The 17178-nt window shown below is 38.6% G+C and overlaps 2 long non-coding RNA genes across 2 annotated transcripts in view; one reads left to right on the forward strand and one right to left on the reverse strand.

The window, feature by feature from the left end:
* The window catches only part of LOC127350342 (uncharacterized), a 29358-nt gene extending 15544 nt beyond the window's left edge, over positions 1 to 13814 (forward strand). Inside the window, exon 3 of the long non-coding RNA XR_007880550.1 lies at positions 12246 to 13814. This is a non-coding gene — a long non-coding RNA (uncharacterized LOC127350342). The remainder of the gene's footprint in view (positions 1 to 12245) is intronic.
* LOC127350343 (uncharacterized) lies at positions 4177 to 15314 on the reverse strand. Its single transcript, XR_007880551.1, has 3 exons — positions 15264 to 15314; positions 8384 to 8486; positions 4177 to 6390 (listed from the first exon to the last, which is right to left on the reverse strand). It is a non-coding gene; the product is annotated as an uncharacterized LOC127350343 (long non-coding RNA).
* Between the last annotated feature and the right edge of the window lie 1864 nt (positions 15315 to 17178).

Below are 17178 nucleotides of genomic sequence, written 5' to 3' on the forward strand. Positions count from 1 at the left end.
GTTTGACCATATATTCAGCAGATGGCATTGTGGAATAACAAAAAGTGTATTTAAAATATTTAATTCCCAGTATTAGAGTGGGGGGGGGGGTTCTCTCCGCCAACTGATCAGTCACATGCTTAGAGCTGAGGAACACAGGAAGCAGAGGAAACACTTTTCTCCTCTCATGCACAACTTGCATCACAGTGGGTTTGTGTGTTTTGGAGTATGTGTCTGCCGGCAGCATGGGGACGTGTGCAGCTGATTCTATCTCCACCTGCAGAAACCCACAGGGAGCAGGTTCGGGGAGAGAACTTAGTAACTTACTAAGTACAAACTTTACTCAGTTGAAAGGTCACATCAAGTTTTGTTCTCAAAATCAAATTCTGTTTCTTCAGTTGCACACTCATTTAGCTTTATTAACAGTTTCAGATACTACATTGACACTTAACTCTATAGAGTGTATATTCTCTAATCTCGCAAGTGTGAAATCAGAATATATTTATTAAATGCAGGGCATAAGAAAGTCCTGAATTGTGATTTTCAAATTGATGTTCTGGGAATCCTGTAATAACATATATGTGACTTTGTCATGTTTATACTGAGTTCAAAAACTCTTAACATGTGTAGTGATGTCTAATAATTATTTTTGCTACCTTACCTGAACCAGAGCATTCGCAATAACCCTAACCCCAATGAGTTAGGTTAATCAGACAGCTGCCATGCTCCTTCAGTCTTCCCCCGTCTCAGAGTATCTGTGACCCAACAAGAAACTGTAAGCAGCATCATTTAGCTATTTACCACTCTGACAGTGAATATTCATGTATCTTATGCACCTCAAATCTCAGCGTAAAAAAGCCTTGCTTATTCCTAGTTTTTTTTTTTATTCTGCACTTTTTAAATAACAGAAGCTAATTCATATTTATAAGTATCTAAATTTACACTCCTGCCAAAATACTTTCTGGAGGTTCATACATTCTTATTGCTCTCCTTTTAGGTTCTCTTTCCTCTTCAGGAAGAACCGGAGATCTGGATTTGTATGTTTATTTGTTTTACAACTTGCTCCACAACAGCTTTTTGGCATTTTCCTGTTAGTTAAAAGTGTGATTCTTTGGCCTTGACGACTGGCACTTGATGACGCGATGCCAGTCTGTTGTGTCAGCTCTCTCAGAGTGGATATATATAGCAATTTGGAACAGAAGCCCTTCAGACAAAAAGAGGCTGCAGAGTTAGTTGTGCTGACCATGTCACCAGTTTGGCTGTGACCTTTTACCCAATGCTGGATGTCCCGGTTTCCCTTCTGCAAGGTCGTAAACAAACTATCTGCCCCCTCACCTGGATTCCATCCCTCGCAAACACATTTTATAGGAAATGTGTTTCCACTGGTGTGACACAGAGATAGCCAATTTTTTTTTACCATGGCTTGATCTGTTTATAGTGCTTATAATTATAATTTTGATTACTTTTGCACATTGGCTAAGGGGTTAGCAGTGTCACCTCATAACTCAAATCTCAGCCCTGCTCATTTATGTATAGAGATTGCATGTTCTCCACATGTTTATGTCTCATCATATTTACCAAAAGAGATGCATATGGGATGTTGGTGATTATCTTTCTATTGTCCTTCACCATGTAACTGACCTCAAATGGCCTCATAGAACCTGCACTATGGCTGCCCACTGCTTAGATTGTGGATGATTGTAAGCTTGGGCATTACTGTAATGAAAAGCAGAACTGAATTTTCTCATTCACGCAATGTTGTTGCTTATTTTTACGTAACACAAAAGTAGAAAAAGTCCACGGTGACTAAACTAGTGCAAAGGCAAAGACAGAAAAATTTTGGCCTTTTACATTGTACTTTTTTTATTAAAACCAAACTACTTAACTCCTAAAATGGTTAAATAGAAGTTACATTGGATTCCACAACCACTATTCTCCAAGTATAAAAAACACAGGAAATTATCTTATTTGACCCTTATTTGAATATATTGACAGCTAACAGGGAAATAATAATGATAACCATGGTTCAAAGGTAACATCAGTGTACATTCATATAGAAGACTATCAGATCCAGAGCCATATCTAGAATTGAAGGCCTCAGCCCAAAAGAATATCTATACTTTGTCATAAAATAAAATAAACATACTGGATTTTTATTGGCCCTCTCCAACTGTTGGTCCCTAGAATCATTAACAGGTGTCTTTTACAGCCATTAAAAACACAAGCAAATCTCCTTTGAGAACTACATACATTTACATTTTATATATATATTTGTGTGTGTATATATATATATATATATAATACACATATATATGTGCCACAAGGTGTCATTGTCATAAACTTTGCCCCACTGAGGAGCCTGTCAGTAGAGCAATTGTCAAACAAACTGCTTTGCACACACAGGTCTGAAACTTTTTTTTTGTTGTTTTTCTAGGTGTGTGTCACATCAAGCCATTTAAACTCGGTCTGTGGTCTGCCGTTTAAAGGGCCATGTGATGTCACCACAGATAAGACACTGTGGCATGTCAGGGGAAATTCTAGCTCTGTCCTGATTGGCTGAGCAGCAACTTGTTTTCTTATTAAATGTGCTTGACGACAGCACAGCCAATGAGATACAGCGATGGGTGGAGCTTGATGTTCCCTGCTGCCTGCATCCTCAGACACACATACGTGCGCGCACACACACACACACACACACACACACACACACACACACACACACACACACACACACACACACACAGAGTTTTTAGTTTCACTTCCCCTTTGTTGTTGAGGCTGATGCTGAAATCGAATTTCTCCAGTGCTGCTTTGCAAGGTTTTGCAGCTCATGTTTGAACATGTTAGTCTTGTGAAAACGCATGACAGTTCATTTTTTTTCGTATGTTTTCACAATTTCAACAGGGAATTTCCACAGACAAGAAGCATAATATAACTAATGCCAATATGATACACAATAAGATAAAATATAGGGACACAGATACATAGAGAACAATCTAATTTTTACTAAATTCAAATAGCTAAATAGATTACAGAAAAAAAGCATGCATAATATAAATAATATAATAATATTCGCCAATAATATGAGCTGTGGTGAAGAGTGAAAGTGAGAGTATGAGATGAGCGTCTGAAAGAAACACGCACTCCGTGTGAAATGTCTGTGAAATGACGCAAATTGTGCACCAGATTCATATCAAGTCTCTGCATGGCACGATATTTGTACAGGAATTCTCCTGAATAGAAACAAAGTCCAATTAGACTAAATAACATGTAGAGAATATGCACAGTGACACTGCTGATTTCTAATGAGGTCAAGAGTAGGATCACTTTAGAAATCTTGTCACAAATATAACAGGCTGTCGGCACTAAAGAGGTCAAAGGTCAAAGCTGTTCTTTGTTGCTGACTGCTGCAGGCAAGTGTCATTATAAAGAGACTTTAGTTTGTTGTTTCAGGTTTCTGCACATGCACATGCACCCTGGAAACACACCTTAAGGCTTGTTTTATATTATCTATAAATAGTGTGCTTGTACTGTTATTCTGTTTACTGGTGCAGCTATCCACTTCTCTATGTATTAATAAGTGTATTAATATTTATTTTCTAATTTTGTGTAACTTTGTATTAATCATTTGTGTTCTTTTCACAATAAATCATGTATTGCATGTATTCACTTGTGACTCTGCATAAGCCAAATTCTGCCACAGTCTCATCCCTCTCGTCCCAATTTGATTCTTCTTATACTGCCATGATATCCACACACACTGACAAGCAGACTGAACAGCAGTGACAGTTTGTAAGCACACTAGTCAAACACACGGGCACACACACACACACACACACACACACACACACACACACACACAAATTAGTTCAGACACACACAAATAAATACAGACACACACCAGTCCAAACAAGCAAAAACATGCAGAAAGGCCGCCCACACACACTCTCACTCATATACTGGCACAGGCACGCACATCCTCCATATGTTATCACACTTAAATGTCTGGAGCCTCAACACAGCTGGTGTTGCACAGATGAAGCCTGTGTGTGTGTGTGTGTGTGTGTGTGTGTGTGTGTGTGTGTGTGCAGATTTGTATATGCCTGGTATTCAGCAGAACAGTTGTCACTCTGTCTACTGTATTTATAATTGTTCTACTGTGCACATGTTGGTGTGTTACTTGTTAATTTGGTGCCTGTTCACGGATACATAGTTTCATTAACATTTTTGCATATTAAAATATCTCTTTGAGTGTGTGTGTGTGTGTGTGTGTGTGTGTGTGTGTGTGTGTGTGTGTGTGTGTGTGTGTGTGTGTTTGCATGTACTGTACTGTAAAGTAGTAGTAGATTTCTGTTTATATCTTATTTATTATATTTTTTAGCATATATTTAAGAACATAAAGAAACTTTAACAAAGTGACTTACAGTAGGTCCAGGCGAACTCACTATCACCTAAAGCTTAGTAGTGGGATCACCATCACATTAGACTTTAATGTGACATCTATGTGTGTGACTTCCTCATAAATTTGAACACACTGTACATATTGTGAGTTGCACCTGGCTCATTCTCTGATCACAAAGCATCCAGTGTGTGTTGACAACATTATTGACATGTCCTTGTTTATGCAGGTGAGATGTACCACTTTGGCAACAGGAAATACTTGTTTGTGATTGGCTGATTAAAGCACAGCATAGCTTTGTTTTCTTTAGGGCCACAATTTCTGTCATTATGCATTAATTAATCACATTTAGAATCACAATTCATGGAATAAAACCAAGCTTTCAAAGATGGATAGTTAAAAAATGTTCATGTGTCTTTTATATATCATGCCCTATCATATGCTGTTCCTATATAATATCCTACGACGATATGTATTGCTCTACAGGACTTGAACATGCAGAAGCTAACCTGGAGGGTTTTGTTTTCTGGATGTTCTTACAGCTAATCCACCTGTCAGACCTCGACAGTCTGGCACTTTGTGTTCTCACTGCAGGTCACCCAGTTTGTCTGTTTGTCTTCATTCCTCCATCCGTCCAAGAGTCTGGCTGTTTTTCTATTCGGTGGCCGGTTTTGCTGATTTCAGATCAGATATGAACCCACAATAGGCCTTCTGTGTTAGAGGCATTCCTGTGCTTCAGTGGTTTCAGGTACAGGGAGTCCTCATCGTGCTTTAGTCCCAAAGATGAAATCACCTATCCAGTCTTGCTCTCGTCACAGCATACATTCACAACCTGACAGACACTGATAAGGAAAAAGAGGTGTACAAAACAAATTGCTGTCTTTGACCCTCTTTTAGTTTTTCTGTTCTTTCTGTCCTTCTCTCAGTCTCTCTATGTCTTTTTTTTCTCATTTTAATTTTAAGTACTTTCTCCTTTGCCATTCCAACTGTACAATCTCTCCAGCATCACTACATTGTTATTCTTAGTCTCAGGTTATACTATTGCGTGACCAGAGTCTTCTTACATAATCCCTTGCAGTTGTTTTGCAAAGTTCTGTGCATTGTAAGTATTGCTGTACATTTGACAGACAAGAAAATGAGTGCGGTGTGGCCACAGTGTAATGCAGGACAGATGCAATGCTGCAGAATTATGAAACCCTGCAGGCTGGCTGCAGCTTTAGGATGAATGCTGTCCAGAAAGGACATTTTGCAGCCCATTTTGCGACTGCAGGCCACAGCCCTCTCCCTCAGTACTGGACCAAATTCTAAAATTGTTGTTCCCATTAGTCACTTCAGGTTGAAAAATAAAAGATACTCTTTAACACAGGGCTTTTGTTTCCAAATAGGGTCACTTATGTGACCTTCAGTCCTGATGACATCAAGATAAAGTGAGATTATATTAAACAAATGTTAAGCCCTTTTGCAAAATTACTGAAACGCTCAACTTGTTGTGAGGCATTGTAATGCTGTAAAAGATCAAAGGAGTCTGGTTTTTATGCAGCAGCTTGTTCTGATGCATCAGTAAACACAAATTAGATAACATTTCTGAACTTTACTGTCATGTACTAAAGAAGCTGTTTCTGTTCAGTTCGTGGTTCAGGATAAAAAACAACATATTTTTGTTGCCAAAAATGAATAAATTCAGTTTCATGACAATCTTCAGAACATTCAAGTCAACTTCTACTGGTCGCTTTCCCATTGTTGTGTGTTTATGTGACCTGGACCGGGGATTAAATCAGCTGAGTGACCTTATGACTCTCCAGCTGGGCTTTTGGCAGCAGGAGCAGAGAGGAGGAGGAGGAGGCCTTGAGGTTTCCCATGGGGTTCTGGTGGATGGATGTCAGGGGGGTACATCAGGGGTTGAATCTGTTTTCCCAGTTCTGTTTCCCCAAAAGATTCCCTACTGAGTTTCTTCTTTCCAGAGGAGTGGGTTTGGACTGTCAGGGACACAGAGCTACTGTGACAGTCCTCAACTGAAAGAACATTAACAGTGTGTTACTCTTTCTGCATACATAGCTTTCCTGTTATTATAAAACACTCTAAACAATACAACTTACTCTTACAGTAGAGAGTATTAAACTTTTTAAAATGTAGTTTATTTTCTTGCTACAGATTAGTGCTACCAGTAAGGGTAACACATCACACACAGTCACTGTGATGCAACATGACAGTAATAACACTTGTCTGGCTGAAATTAAAGGGGAACTCCAGCTTACTTCTTAGTGCTTTAACAATGATATCATCCAGGTATTTAGATGTTAAACTGGTTCCTGAAATGTTGGGAAAACCCTTCCTGACCTGCCTCTGAGTCTAACATCTACATTGGTGTCTCGTGCTTTTACTTCACTCAAACATTCAAAAGTCCACTGGACTTGAAAGTATTCATCATGGCTTCTTTTTGGTCATTTCAGTAGTAACAGTTCCCTACAACAAAAATATTCATATCTCATAAAGAGAAAAAGTGTGTATGTTGAAAAACTTTATACATTAAGTTACATGAATAATGTCCTGTTCTGTAGTTAAAGAAAAAAGGTGACACCCACAGGTGAAAATCATTACCTGTTGGATTAAAACACACCAAATAAATCCCACATTGTATGTCAAAATGTTCCCTCTCAAGTGGGCAGAAAAGGGTGGGATCAGGCTAATATTATGTAGCCTGTTGTTGTGATTGGTCGGGCTCCACTGTGTAGTCCCTGTAATCTTTTGTTTGTTTGTTCTCTCCTTATCAAGATAAAAAAACAGTTGTACACAAGCAGTACAACAGATGTATAAATAATTGTTGTCGAGAAAAAGTTGTTATCTTAATGGGAGTTGTCTGTCACTGTAGGACAAGAAGTCTTCTAGTATGATGGGAGAGATGTTTTCTATCTCAACAAATCCTGAAAGTTTTGTTAACTTTCAGGTAAAGGTTCATTGCAGAGGACTGTCATTACAAATCAAATCAGCAAAGAAGAATATGTTTTTGACTGTTTGACTGGCAGCTGACAGACTGTCCAACCAATCTGAAAGATAAAAACATTCAAACATTAGAGAAACATCAAAATCAAACCCCAGTCACAGCTTCCCTCCCCTCCACTCCTCCCCCATGACCCAGCGATCCACCTTGTGTTTTTCTGAAAGATGACTCCCTGTTCGCCAACACCTGGGCTTTGAAACTAGGCACTTGGCCAAGAAAAGGAGAAAAACAAACTCGACAGGTTTCAGCTTTCCTTTCAGTGAAAAACAAACTGGGAGAGAGTTGAGAGGGAGGGATGGAGGAATAGATGGAGAGACAGAGAGGAGACAGAGAGGTGAGGATGAGGGGGTGTTTGGCCTCAGATTCGTCCCTGCACGCTCACCAGCTCAGAGAAGAGCCTGTTTTGTTGCCCTTCGACACGGGACCAGCAGGATTTCCTCTGAAGTAGCAGTTTGCTGTGAGCCTGTGGGTGGGGTGGAAGGGGGAAGAGGGTGGCGTGGGCCTATAGGGTTGTGGTCGTGAGAGAGGAGGGAGGTTGTACTCTGTGTAACCCCCTCTATCGTTAGCAAACAGGCAATAATTCCACAAACTCACATCCACTCTCCAAAATTCTGAGGGCGTGTTAGTCGAGGAAATCACCACCTCAGCACGTGCCAAAAGAAAAAAACACTGTGGGGAGAACCAATAATGATGCCATAAAATACAACAAAAATAACAATGAACCTTCCTGAAATTATTGAAGATATTATTAAATCTACTAAAATACTGAAATAAATCATATATTTAGTTAATATATGAATATGTTTGCCTATCTGCCCATTATGGTAAGGCTGGTTAATGCTAATGATGGTGATGTGTCTCTTGTTCTTTCCGTGTTATTATGTCTCTTTCTGATTGCTTTTATATAAACTTGTTTTTAAAAGCACCCGGTACTCTCACATCCATTAACCAAACAGAGGCAGGACAGGATTTTTTAAAAACATAAAAACATCTTCGGCTGTACAAACCTCTGACACTGTAGCCTCTCCAGGGGGACGAGCTGAACAAAAACAGCATACTCCTCCAATCGTGACATCACAGCGAGTTGTTGTTACTCTCTCAGCGTTGAGGCTTCGTGTGGATGAAGAGATGAAAAACAAACAGAGAGCAGCAGAAAGTATAAGCAGTAGTTAGTAAAAGCAACATGCTGTTCCAACAACACTCTGCAGCCATGCTCGCAGTTCTGAGCGGCTGTGGGTAGACACAGCGGTGCTTTGAGCTAAATGCTACAAACATGTTCATAATGACAATTCTAACATGCTGATGTTTGGCAAATTGTTTCACCATCGCAGTTTAGTATACAACATAGAGACATAAACACAAGGTACAGATGAGGCTGATGGGAATGCCTTTAGTTTTCATTTTTGGGCATAAACCAAAGTACTGAACAAATGTTGACCTTTGGCTATATGAAATCATCTTGAGGGAGACATGAATGTGTGCAGACCATATTGATGGAGCAGAAGAAGAAACACCCCACTTATCCATGAACACCTGTCTAAAATCTGCAGGCTATAATTACAGTCCAACCTGATTAATCTGCTTAAACAACTCAGTGGTTGGAGCTCAGAGGGGACACACATTATCTACATTAACTGTGTTGAAGAGCTGCCTTTAAACCATCAATCTGTTTAACAACCAAGCTGGCAGGTATTCTGACATCAGTGATCAGGATCAAAAGGGGTGTTGACAGCGCTGGCGACTCAAAAGGAGCAGTGCAGAGACATTTTACAACTGCTTGTCTGCAGCAGGCTTGCCTCAGCCACAGAGAGATACAGCAGGTTTTCATACCAACCAGTCAGTCCAGCAATTTCCAATCACACTGATTCACCTCACTACGTTAATGTATAATCATCAGACAAACCCACTATTATGTTACATATATTATATTATTAGTCTCTCAGTGCAATGTTTGAATTAGAAAAAAGTGTCTGTGGGGGCACTGATATCTTTCCTAATTTACAGACACTGCCTGTGACTGAGATGTTTGTGATGTAGAACTAGAAGCTAATTTTATTTTATTTCACCTGCACTCTGGAGCAGAGCATCAGCTAAATACCTGAAATGAAAATGAATTAAAGAACAGTCTGCCTACATACAGAGGTGTAAGTGCTGCAGTCCAGACTTGTGTTTACACTCACATTAGTAAAGCCAACTTAACAACAGTGAGTCTTATCTCAGTCACAGTTGAGGAGATAACCTGTGTAAACGTGTAAACCGTCTGGCACAATGACATTTTTAGCGATTTATGTTGGGGTCTGGAGTAGATTTATGGATAGTTTTTATTAGGGCTGGTGATGTGTTGTCTCTTCCACACAAATAAGTCTATCTGCAGGGTATTCAGTTCAGGATATTTTGCATCACACTTCTATTTATCTCAAACCACCCCACCTTTGGCAGCACTGCATGAACTTGCTGACCACAGCTTTATCTAATGTCTGTACATTATCAGCACTGAGAACAGTAAATACTTTTGGTTTCATTTTTTTACATGCAAGACAAGTTGTAGGCTAATTAAGAACCATCAGAATCAGTAAATGGACTCAAAATGATTTAAATCCCTAAAATACAACTGAAGGCCAAAACACAGATGTTTGCTTTAATGATATTGTATTTCTCTTTAATTTTAATCAACAAAAACGTTCAATATCTTACTTATATTACCCTGTCTTTAGAGTTGTTGGTGTAGGATTGTCAGAAGTTTATTAATTTTGTTTTTGTTTGTTTCACAAATTTCTGAATATTTAAAGCATATCTAAGTTAAAGGTGATGAATGTGAATGTCTAGGGCAGCTAGTATTGATAACTATCCAATCATGAGCTTGTATAAATGTCCACAAGTATGAAAGCTCCACTGAAGTGAATTACTTTAATCCTATGATGGTTTTGTAATAATGGAACTAGTCTGTTTTCCACTTAAATATAAAAGATATAGCTGAACACTTTCAAGCTTCTCTTGGTTGTACCCTTTTTTCCCCCTTTAAATGAAGCACGATGCTCCCAGCGTCCCTTTTGCCTCCTATTTTTCCTTCCACATTACAGCTAAATGTAAACAGACATAACATGTCACGTATGTTCCGTGCTGAAGACTCAGAGGACAGTTCTGCTATGTACAAAATCATCTGGGATCCATTTTGAGCTTGTGTTTGATGTAGGAAGCGCCCACTAAATCTTGGAGGAGTTGGTATGAGCAGCACAACATCCACGGCCTCCACCGTCTCCTTGCACTAATGTTTTGATGAATGGCTGTGAGTAGAGCCTCATGTTTGGTTTAACATCTGGATTGAGATGATGTGAATGTCAGGTAAACATACCAACAACTGGAAAGATGTTTAAGACATCTGCGTCATTAAAAGCAGCTTAGGCTAAGATTGTCATGGCACTGGGGAGGGACTTACTTATTTTGGCAATAAAGAAGGGACATACAACTTAAAATGCTCGTAAATTGCACTTCAAAAATTTTTTTTTTCTTTTTAAAATATGTGTTTTACCACTGTATGGTGACGCAACTCACTAAACTTGGTATCTCCCACCCTTAACTTTACCTCATTGGAGCTCACGCCAAACTTGAACTGCCCACTGGACGTTGTCAATGCATGACAATAGTGAGTCCCATATGGTGAAGGGCACACAGCTTGAGTGATGATGCAATTTAAGATATTTTCAATTTGCATTAGTTGTTTTGTGATAACTCTCACCCGCTCTGTGCTTGTTGCATTGGCTGGACTAGGGTTGCAAAGGGGCGGACATTTTCCAGTAAATTTCCAGAAACTTTCTGTAAACTTTCCCTGGAAAGATAAGCTGGGGAATTTTGGAAACGTTCCAATTTGGAAACTTGCATGGGAATTATTGGAAATTATGGGAATTAATGGGAAATTATGGGAATTAAGGGGAATTTAGGAGAATTAACTGGAAAAGTTGGGTAATTCCTACAATATTGAAATGTATTTTCTTTGTATTTGTACTACGTTGGTTGTTTTAATGCCGATTCACCAATTTATGCATTGCACGGTGTTGCTGTGCGTGCAATACAATGTAAAGTTTTGTTTTCGAGTCTTTGCTTTGTATTTTCTCCAATACCTTTGGTGTGAATATTATAAAATGGTTATTTATGGTGAGGGGAGGGTCATGCATTCCCCCCCCTCCAGTCACTGAGGGAGGCTCTGTACCTTAATGTTTATGCTATGTTAATATTTGGTCATTATAGTTCAGTCTGGGCAGACAACAGACTATCATCACCATCCCTTGAGCCATGCTGCTAACATGAATAAAAACATTGATCAGTGCAGCTTTAAAAATGGGAGTCATCTTAAGAAAATGTATTAATAAACCAGAGAGAGCCACTGATGTGATTACAAGTTTTTTATTTTGAAGTCCTGAAATTTGAAACCCCTTATATATCTCTGTGATCCTGAATGGGTAATAAAAGTGCTATATGAAAAAGAAATGAAAGACAACCGTTTATAAGATATAAATCTTAATCCTGCCTGTCATCATCACCTCATGACAACTTCATTTCAGCGGATGTGGTAAAGTGGGTAAAGCGTGTGTCTACTTCCTCTTGTCAATAGAAGATGTGGTTACAGAACAGAACAAAATGTACAGCTAACAAGGCTTTTATCCTCCTGAAGTTACATGCTAAAGCTACCGATGAGAGTCAGAGTCAGGTCACAGCATGCCCATTCTCTGTTCTCTGTCTGACTAAAAATAGAGTCTGCGGTTTGTGAATGATAAAAAAACACAGGACATATTTGACTTCGGGGCATGAATGTGATACAGGGACCATTTAAATACTCTGCCATCTCACTCTCTGTTTCTCCTCCCTCCACAGACTCAACTTTATTGCCCTGCACAGATGAGTTTATGACCTGCATGTCTCCTACAAGGTAGAAAACACCTGAGATAGTGCACACAAACACCAAGGTCATTGAAAATGGCTTAATGGATTCTAGGTCCTGTACAGTAATACTGTTACATAACAGTTACGTTAGGCTAACATTAAAGAAGCACAAAGTTCAGGACTCCATAAAAACTATTTTAATACTGTAATATTAAACTGCAGCCCAACTTTTAAATGATTCATTCACAGCTATGACCTTTGCATCCATGAAAACCTGAGGATTTAAAAAGCATCACAAAGAGAGTAAAAGAAAACAGTCCTGAGCTTGAAAAACTATGGATACTGTATTGCCAGAATGAATAATTAATGTAATGAAAGTAAAATAAATAATCTTGTTAGTGAACATTTTGCAGATATGTCCAGCAACATTTTGTGACTTGGCACATACTGTATATTCATTATCAGTGTTTCCTCATTATTGTGATAAAAACTTGAATTCAGGTTCAAATAATATGTTTAGACCAAAAATTTATTTGCTGTTGCAAATTGAGCATTTGGATATTTGCATGCAAATATGACACATTAGGACTATAAGGTAAGGAAAACTTTAGACTTTAAAGTCAAAATGTTGCCTCTCAGGAAAGGCTCAAGAGAGAAGCTTAAATCTGCGCATGTGCAGAAATTACTTTAATATTAAACCACATTTCATGAGTCTTTTCCCCCAACAACTGGAATGAACCGGTTAGATTCACACCGCTATCACCCATTTGTCTAAATAACTTTAACAATGCGTCTCTGTGCAGATTTTTTCCTGTTAACATAGACACAAATCACATGGTAGAAAAACAGAAAGGGAAACAGATAGAGAAACTTTGAAAACCTTTGTTCACAATTGTAAAAAAAAAAAAAACCTTGTGTCCGCAGCATGAACCTCTGCGTCATGTCCGCAAACTGAACCTCTCATAGCTTCTCAGCAGAACTTCAAGGTGACACACTATACTTGGCTGGACTTTTTCACAGGGGCTAATGCAAGCCAGTACACAGCTGCACGTGCACATGTAAACATTGAGTCATGAGTCAGGGATGCAATCACCAACCCCCTCGCTCCCCCCCATCACACCACCTCATCCAACATGAGCCAATGGGAGAAGCACAACACACCTCATGCACTGGTCTTCTGGAGCTCCACATACCAAAGCTGCCTGAGGCCACAAAACAAACACGCACTGCAAAAATATATATGTTTAACCAATGAAATGCAGCTAAATAGGCGTAAAGTATCAACATCAGTGATACATTATAATGCAAAAAAATTTATATTTTCATACAACTTAATGAGGTGTAAAGTATGAATGTACTTTTTAAAAAGCTTATTGAAATGACCTCCTTCTACTAGATGGCTTAAGTAACTTTGACACAACTTCATGTGATGTGCTATTTGCCCTAAAGTGAATGGAAGATTTTGCTTCACTTGTGTGATATTTCACAATACCTTGACTGTATAAACAATGGTTCTTCACAATAAACTAGGAGACATGCTGCAGGTTTATGATAAACAGATTCCCGTTTTTGTCGTTAGATTTCTGTAGCTGCTTTGTCTCTGATTCACCAAAAATGTTGTTGTGTTCCCCTTTAGTGCCATGTAACTGTCTACATCATTCAGAAGCTTTTTTTTTCTTCACATCACAGAAAGTCACTTTTGAACTTTTTGTTTTGAGACAAGTAAACTAACAGTGAGACTGGGGGTGGTTGCCTGTTGAGAAAAGTGGAAGAACTAATCAAAATCTGGTTCCTCTTGTAGGACGAAATGATGGGATTCATTCCATTTTCTAAGATTACAGGATTTTTTGTATTGATTTTTTTTTCTTTCTTTCATTTTTGTTAATTTCTTAAGGTGTTGAGCAGTGTACTGACCAAAATGGAATCAGTTTCACTCATCTAGGAAACACTGAGTTTAAAAATGGATCACTGCTCTGCTTTCAATCAGTCTATGCTGACAGAGACATATTTAAAGTGCACAATGTACAGAGTACATAAACCACAACCATCATAACTACATTGTCCATTGGCTGATACCAGTCTACTCAACCTGAGCCAAATGGAGAGGAAGCTGTATCCAGGAAAGCCATCACTGTATGTTGCAAATATTAACGTTTTTTACAATTCAGTCCATTTACACTTTTCCTTCTTGACCACAAACAACATTATCACTTTAAGATAACTGTTACTCCTGTCCTAGGATATTATCTCCATCGTAGACTGTGAAATGCAGACAACAGAAAGTACATTTCTGTAACCAGAAGATCACAAGTTACCAAAACTTACATGTATGCACAGAGCATGTAAAGTGGAAGAGACATGACTTTGAGGAAGAACATAACAACAGATACAGTAAGTGTGAAGAGAGTAGGTCAGACAGCAGCCACATTTATCTTCAGCTCTGACAGCCTTGATCATCTGCAACAATCACTACAACTTTAACGTTACTGCAACCAAACTGTTTTATTTACCTTGAATTGAATTGTTTGTTAATGTTTTGAGTGATGAAATGATGGGTTCAGTTTGTATTGTTTCACTTTTGTGGTTCTTTTACAAAATCCTTTCATCTTGGAGGAACCTAAAATTTGTTGTCTGGTGTTGCACAAGGCCAAAGGGGGGTTTAATTGCAAATAGGCCACACAAACTACTGCTTCAAATTCACACTGGTGATAAATAATTAGAATTTATTACATTTAAACGTGACTTTATTGATGCATTTGAAAGGCAAAAGGCAAAAGTAGTGGTCTCTATGGAGACCATTTCCATTTACACTGAATCACTATTTCTTCTTTCACTATTTATTTTATCAAGAAAAATAAGTCTAAATGTCATTCTCTTGCTCCCATTCTTTCTCAAATCTCCAAACTTGACCTTAACCCATGTTTGTCTTTTCATCTAAATCCTACTGACAGTGACAACAACTCTGTTTACATGGAGGCTCTTCCCTCGATTAGTCTTTGTTTTACTTACCCATAAAGCCTGACGTCAAAACCCAGGATAGCATTTCCTCCCGAGGGAAGACCATAAGAGGATGAGCTGTGAGAAGTGAACATGATTTAAAAACCCACAGAGAGATTCTGTGTTCACTTTGTCAGATGCATTATATAACCTATAGAACCGGAGCGACAGCAAAATAAAGTTTACCACAATTTGACCCCTGTGGGATACCATGGTGACGGGGATGATCTGATAGTCGGTTAAAGAACATCTGAAGTACAGCACAAAAAAACAAACATTTAATAAATAGTTTATGTCGCACTATAATGTAGTTGTAAAAAGCAACAACATTTTAAAGTACATTTTAACAGTTTTTTTATGTACAGTACTTTTAACAATTATAACTTCTCCTATGGAGTAATATTTTGTATTATGTGTTTTACTATATTGCCATTCATTATCTGTTTATACACCAGCCTGGACTTATGTATGCCCACAGGAAGGGTTGTTGACACATTAATTAACAAACACTGCTTCCAACTACATTATAGTATGTTATAAACCATTTATTACATGTTTATAGATGTTTATGAATGCTAAACATAGGGACTTAAAGTATTTGCTAATAACCAGACAGCATGGCCGTCTCATCATTTCAACCTCTACTGTTTGAACAAAGAGGTAATGACTTAAATGTTTGAAACAAGCATGAATAATCAGGAATCTTAAGTCAGAGATGAGTTTATATTCTTTAATTCCTCCAAAGGAAGTGTAGATAGTGTTCAAAGTAAGCTTCTGGACTAAAGGGAAATGTCAAAAAGTTACAGGATGGTTGTGCAGTGTTATCCAGGATATTTCCTTATCTGCACCACATGGGGCCAACAGAAAGTGGTTGGCACTGTTTACTAACAAAAAATATCACTTTAGCTGTAGATTTTGGTGCAACACTAGAAGGTAGATTTACAACCAGTTATGGGAAGTTTCCCTTTGTCCCAACAACAAAGGAGTTCAGAAGATGTCTGTCTTGACATAATAATGATGTTTAAATGAAAAGTTTACAATCACGTATAGAAAGTTTTCCAAACCAGGATGTTGTTTGTTATTGTTTATGTCTTGATGCTTGGTGTAAGATCTGAGATGTGATTTTTCAGAAGAGGAATGGTGGAAAAGAGGAAAGGACACTGACCTCTTTGACTCAAAATCATACACCTGACTGACCTATTAACATATGACAAGAATACCACAATAACTGCTGGGTCCCCCCAATGGAAATATTTGAGTCTGTAAACAATAAACAATAGCAAGTCTGTCCTTTTCCTCTTGCTTACTTTAAAGTGATTCAGTTCTTTCTCCTTGTTACCCTGCTCTCCATCAGCTTTTGTTTAGCACATGCAGGGCAGTTTAACATCGACCCCTAATGTCTCAACCAACCACAGCCCATCGTCTTTCCCTGCAGGGAGTTACACCTCCCCTCAGCAGATCAGATCACTCCAAACAAGGAGCCTCTCATGGCGGGGCAACAACAAGTCCGAGACAAGCCGAATCGAATTACACTCACAATAACATTTACATTGTAGGTATTAAGCTTACACCCTTATCTAGAGCGACTGGAGTATGTAGGAGAACAGTTCCTACAGTAAATCAGCACTACAGGAAACCAGAAGTTAGAAGGTCAAGGGTCAGAGAGAGAGTGGCCGGATGCAACAGCCAGAACAGAGGGAATGATTATAGCATTCAAAGCCTGTTTGAATGCCTGTATGCACCCTGACTATTAGTTAACTAATAATTAATTAATACAAGCTTGAAAACTTGTGAACCTATCTTTTAAACCACCAGTGTCTATGTCTCCCTGGGGAGGCTCTCTGATTGGCTGCTATTTAAAGGGCTTAGTGCCTTTAGATCGATCAAATCAACACAGTCAGTGCCAAAGTCTTAAAAAAATAAAAAA

This window comes from Dicentrarchus labrax, unplaced genomic scaffold (genome assembly GCF_905237075.1).
Source record: "Dicentrarchus labrax unplaced genomic scaffold, dlabrax2021, whole genome shotgun sequence".
Classification (NCBI taxonomy): Eukaryota; Metazoa; Chordata; class Actinopteri; family Moronidae; genus Dicentrarchus; species Dicentrarchus labrax.